Below are 6,180 nucleotides of genomic sequence, written 5' to 3' on the forward strand. Positions count from 1 at the left end.
CTCCACGGCAGAGTTGGGGGAAAAGTTCAGAAACTTTTTTTTTTTTTGGGCAAACACCCCCTCCCCTTGCTCAAAGTTGGGGAGTTAAGTTTAGTCCACCGAAGACACGCGGGTTGAGACGCGGGAGCTCCGCAATCCCCATCCTGGGTCCGTCCCACGGCTTGCCCAGTCCCAGGTCCGCTCACCTGTGTTGGAGACCCCAGCCAGGACCATTACCCCTTCCATCCATGGCATGCATTACTGTGCTGCTCACCATCTGCCCATGGCTTCTAAGAAACTGGGGCGTGGAGGGAGAAGCTTGGCTAACTGGTGCTCCCATTCGATGGGCGCGGGGTTTTGGCCCAAACGTGAGAACTCAGGTGTAGGAGGAGGAGGAGGAGTAAGGTTGAAAACCCGCCAAGCCTGTTTCGGGCGTCCCCTGTCTTCCCTCTCCAGGTCTCCCACCGGCTCCTCCCTTCCCCCCTCCCCGTGGTCTTCCTTCGCTTTCCTCTCTGTTTCAGGTTTCCAAGCCTCGGGCAGCTCCAGCATGGAATATTGTTGACTTCTAGATTAATAGGAGTTTTGGGAGACACTCTAGTCCAGCGCTCTGCTTTGCAGATGGGGAGACCGAGACGCCGCGCGGCAGCGCTGCCCTTGGTTGCGCCCGGATTGTTTGCGCCCGCGCTGTCTTGCTTGGCTGTACTCGGCTTTCTAGCGCTTCCCTTTTTTGGGCACTTGTGCCGTAGTTGCCGGACCGCACGTGTTGCCCAATAGCGCCCAGATCAAGGGGCCCATCTATCGACAGTTTGGTTTGAGCTCTTCCTCCTCTTTTGTAATCTCGCATCTTTTAAGCTCCAGCAAAGCCCGGGGCCGCGATTCCCTTGTCCTGTCTCGTATTCATGTGTGTCAATGACTTGCAGCGCCAGGTAGTTTTATATTCCCGGTCGCGACATGGCCAAGGTCGCCGTGCTCTAGCTACAGGCTGTAGGGCCGGGGTGGGGGTGGGGGTCCCGGTGGCAAACGGTGGCTCTTTCTCTTCGCCGAACGCAACCTCAGGGCGCGCAGGGTGGCTGCCCCGAACAGTTAGCGCCGCGCTGTCTCCGTCCTTGCCTCTCCGCTACCCGGCTTCAGGCAAGTGTCGCTCAAGAGCGCGCCGCCACCTGAAAACTGGCCTTAGGATCAGTGCTGTGCAGAAACCAGCGGTCACCTAGAGCCCTCAGATTTAAAATAAAGTGCGGTCACCGGGCAGGGCCCCACCCTAGACTGCACAGAGCAACTTTTTCTTACTGAGAGCAACTGTTTCTTACTGAGCCCCGTGCACCTTTTCTGGAGCAAGGTGTGTTTTTAGATACATCAACAAAAAGTGGGCAGTTGGCGCTTCTGAGTTAGCCTTTGTTTCACCGATTGTTCCCCTTTCCTCACCAGCGTTTATAGCAGTGCGTGGTGTCCGCCTCTGCCCAACCTATCTTAATTTTTTATTAATGCAAGCTGGGAGTCCTCTTTAAAGCGACAGTCTGGTACCACTGTGTTCAGAACCGGTGACTGCCGTGCTCATGTCTGTGACTACAGGGGCATTCCTTCTCCCAGGGGTCTGAGTGCCACAAATAATGCTCGAGCAGCCACCTCTCACTAGGCTGCACAGGTGGCATCGCATTCAGTACTCAGCATAGTTGTTAACTGTGGATTACCTTCTTGAAAGTGAAATAGCTCTTTTTTTTTTGAAATTTTAATTTCTTAATTGAAGTTTAGTTGATTTACAATGCTGTGTTAATTTCTGCTCTACAGTAAAGTGACTCAGTTATACACATATATACATTCTTCCTTATATTCTTTTCCGTTATGGTTTATCCCAGGATATTGAATATAGTTCCCTATGCTATCCAGTAGGACCTGTTGCTTATCCATTCTATAATAGTTTGCCTCTACCAACCCTAAAGTAGAGCATTTTTAACTAACAAACCCCAGTCTTAAGGTAAGTGGCTGGTCTGGGATTTGAAGCCAAGTCTCTTTAACTCTTCGGAGAAGGCAATGGCAACCCACTCCAGTACTCTTGCCTGGAAAATCCCAGGGACGGAGGAGCCTGATGGGCTGCCGTCTATGGGGTCGCACAGCGTCGGACACGACTGAAGCGACTTAGCAGCAGCAGCAGCTCTTTAACTCTTAAAGGCTTTCCACTGAAAGCCATGTTCTCCACTGTGCTTGGCTTGGTCCTTACTTGCTTTATGGGATAGTTTTGCCTCATTTTATAGGGAAGAAAACTAAGGCACCAAAAGTGATGGCCAAGTTAGCTAGAGAGTCAGGATTATAATCCAGGTCTACCTGCCCCCACGTCATATATCCCATTCCACGGCCTCAGAAAGCTCCTAAGAAAGCAATGTTGGTGACACTTTAGACCACTCTTATAACCACATAACCCTTCCTCTGACATAACAAAATATAGAAAAAATGGGATCTGTAATCCTTGTTTGAATGACAATTGTCTTACTGAAGCGTGCCAAATATAATCCAGCTCACTGACTAGGATGGAAAGTGAAAAAAGTGAAAGTCGCTCAGTCGTGTCCAACTCTTTGAGACCCTATTGACTATACAGTCCATGGAATTCTCCAGGCCAGAATTCTGGAGTGGGTAGCCTTTCCCTTCTCCAGGGGATCTTCCCAATCCAGGGATCGAACCCAGGTCTCCTGAATTGCAGGCAGATTCTTTACAGCTGAGCCACAAGGGAAACCCAAGAATACTGGAGTGGGTAGCCTATCCCTTCTCCAGGGGATCTTCCCCACCCAGGGGTCTCCTGCATTGCAGGTGGATTCTTTATCAACTGAGCCATCAGGGAAGCCCGACTAGGATGAAAAGTGACCCTATTAAGAGGGAAATGATGTAGTTTTAAAGTTTTAATAACTCTTTCATGGGTTGAAAGGAAATAAAAAAAGAAACCAAGCTGAAACAATTCTACTCAACACTGTATCATGTATCTGATTTGAAATTCAGCCTGAATGGAAAGGAAAGATATAAGACTATTGAAAACTGATGTTTACTGCACAACCATGAAGAAAGGTTGAAGGGACAGATTTGAAATCTGTTTTTCTTGTGTTACCATCAGTTGTGTTTTCCAGTTACGTAGTCCAAGGGACTATTTGTGCATTTGTTTCTGGTCTTTTGTTTATCATGTTTGTAATCTGTGTCTTGCTGAATGAGGCCTGTCTCTTTCGATTTTCTGCTGCCACCATTATGCTAGCATAACTTGGAGGGTGAGATATTGTGTAACACATTCAGCATTAAACAATGTAAAAAAGAGATCCACAGTAAGGGGGAGAGATGGGGGCCACCTGAGGTGTCTAGATTCAAAAGTAACATTGTGGATTTGGAATCATATCCCTTTTCATTATCACCAGAGCCTCACAGAGTGTGAACAGAACAAGTTCTTCCCTGTTGACTGGGACAGGCTAAGGGGCTAAGAAAAACGTTGCTCTAGCCAGTGGGTTCCTAGGACCTCCCTCTTGCTCTCTCACTGCCTCCACTCCCACGTGCTTCTATCACCGGTTCTACTTCCTGACCCAGAGGGGAGCAGTTCGGGCTTGTGCTTTTCTGCAGCACATGTTGGCACAGGCTCTGCAAAACAGCTGTCTACAGCTTTCAGTTGCACAAATCCCCATGTGCTGGGTTAGATCGCAGCTGCTCCCAAGCAAATCTCAGCCCTCCCTGGGCTTTTTAACTAGTTGGTTACTCTTCCTGAAAATGAAAGGTGCTGCGTCCACTTTGGGCAGAGTTTAAGGAGGGTTGATTTAGCAAGGGATGCAGGAGGGTAGGAGAGCTTGGAGCTGACTTATGCTGACCACGGGGTGGAGCCGGAATTGGTCAGAGCCTGCGGGGCTGTGTGTGACGTTGGTTCCAACTCTCCTGTGACTTCCTGCATGGAACTCGACTCAACTTCAAATCCTGCAAGGATATTTGCAGTTCTAGATTCAGCTGCTGCAGCAACAGTTGCTGCCATTTATTGAGCAATTATTGCACCTAAATTTTTACAATGCTTTGGGAATAACAACACAAAATACCAAGGACCGTTTTTATAGAACTGGAGTCCGAGTTCTGTCCTCATGGCCTTACTGCATTGGGTGCGCACATGCCAAGTCTCTTGAGTCCTGTCCAACTCTCTGTGACCCTGTGAACTGTAGCCTGCCAGACTCCTCTGTCCATGGGATTCTCCAGGCAAGGATACTGGGGTAGGTTGCCATTTTCTTCTCCAGGGGATCTTCCCCACCTGGGGATTGAGCCCATGTCTCCTGCATTAGCAGGCGGATTCTCTACTGCTGAGCCACCAGGAAAGCCCCCTTACTGTATCATCTGATCTTAAAGTAGTCGTAAAGCTGAGGGTCTTTATGTTTAGCACTTATCCTGGATTGGAAGAGCCCATTTTCCAGGTTCCAGACTATTGGAAAAATATGCTGATTCCTGGGAGTAGGGGCAGGAATTATTACATGAAAAAGTCCCAGTCAATGGAAGAATTCCATAACCTCCCTGATGAGCGATGGCTACCCTTCGCTTGAGGTCTGGTAGGGAAGGGTAACTGTGTTGGCCCCTTTTAGGTAGGTTCCTCATGCCCCATCCTGACCATAACCCTGTGTGTGTGTCTCTGTTACACACACCCCATCCACACCACTGTGAGCTCCTGAATGGCAGGGAGAGGAACTTCCTTATATCTCTGTCCCCCTAGTGCCCTGCTGGATGCCTGGCCCAGAGCAGAGACTTGATAAGTGTTGGTTGATTGAATAAGCGCCAGCTCACCAAGCCCAGAATATACCTTGTCTTAATCTCTATCTTCAGGGCCAAGTTCAATACCTGGCACTTAACTTGGTGCTCAATAATGTTAGAAAAAAATGAGCTCATAATTACCATCCTTTAATTATTTTTTTTTTACTTTTAGCTAAATGCTATTTCCACCTCCCCTCCCCTACCCATGACTTCTGTTTTATCTGTTCATTCATGAAAGCATAGTATCCTGAATGCCTATTATGGCCCCAAGGCCTGATGTAGGTACTTGGTATATACAGGTGAGTGAAAGAGGCAAAGTCCTTGCCCTACTGGAATTTACAGTCAAGTAGTAAAACAGTATTTGGCACAAAGTGTTAACTACTCTTATTATTACTACTATCTTATTTTTTTTTCCTGTAAATGTGAGACTTCCCTGCCACCCCTCAGTTTACCAAATATCTCTTTTTCTGTGTCCTACCTCTATAGTACTTTTTTAAGTTTTCTGTAGATATTTTTCTTCCTTAGGAACCCAAGTTCTGATTTTTCTTTCAGCTCACATGTATAGGTCACTTGATCTGGGCCTAGGGGCCATGCTGGGCATGGGACTGCTATAGGACCCAGTGCCTGCCCTCGGATCACAGTGACAAAACCAACCTTCCACTTACTCACCACCCTCCTTTCTCTTTCTCTCTCTGTCTTTTCCAGGGACACAGACTTCATCTGGACAGGTTGTCTGCTTTTCTGAGGCTTTCAGTCTGCTGCTCCAGAGTTCCTGGAGGCAACGCAATTTCTCCTGGAATGGTCACTGAAGTCAAATTTAAGTGGGTTAGTTAAATCTTGGCTTGCTCCTGTTTGCCAAGTCTTGGAGATGGGAGCCAGGAAGACAGGCCAAGTTGGGCTGGGGGCATCTCCTGCACTGGGTTACGGGCAGTCACCAAGCCCTCTAACAAACCACTTCTTCCCCTTACACATTTCTTCTAACTCACTGGTACTTGTGAATTCCCCTCAAGTCATGATTTTTAGGCTCTGACTTGACCTAATATACCCCGGTACCCTGACATATTATGGTTTAATGGCTCACTACACTGCTTCATCATATAGTACAGAGATTGGATAGGACGTACGTAATTAATTTTGTTGACAAAATACTTAGTGCATAGCTGTCCTCTCAGCTTTAATTGCAAATGCTCAATAAAAGCTCACAGTGTTTTTCAGTATGGAAATTGGCTGGAGTAATTGCATATGAATGTGCCCACAAAAGGGGTAGTTCTACATATGCATTTATAAATAGAGCTAAGCTTTAAAGTTTAACTCTTTCTATAAATAATAGAGCTAAGCTTTGTTTCAAATTCAGTCTTTGGAATAAAAATGTACAATTGTTTTAAAGTTAATTTGAATAATATGAAATTACACTACTTCTTATGAAAAAAGGGAAAGGTATTTGGTAATCAAAGT

This window comes from Giraffa tippelskirchi, chromosome 10 (genome assembly GCF_054371585.1).
Source record: "Giraffa tippelskirchi isolate mGirTip1 chromosome 10, T2T-mGirTip1v1.2.pri, whole genome shotgun sequence".
In the NCBI taxonomy this organism is placed as follows: domain Eukaryota; kingdom Metazoa; phylum Chordata; class Mammalia; order Artiodactyla; family Giraffidae; genus Giraffa; species Giraffa tippelskirchi.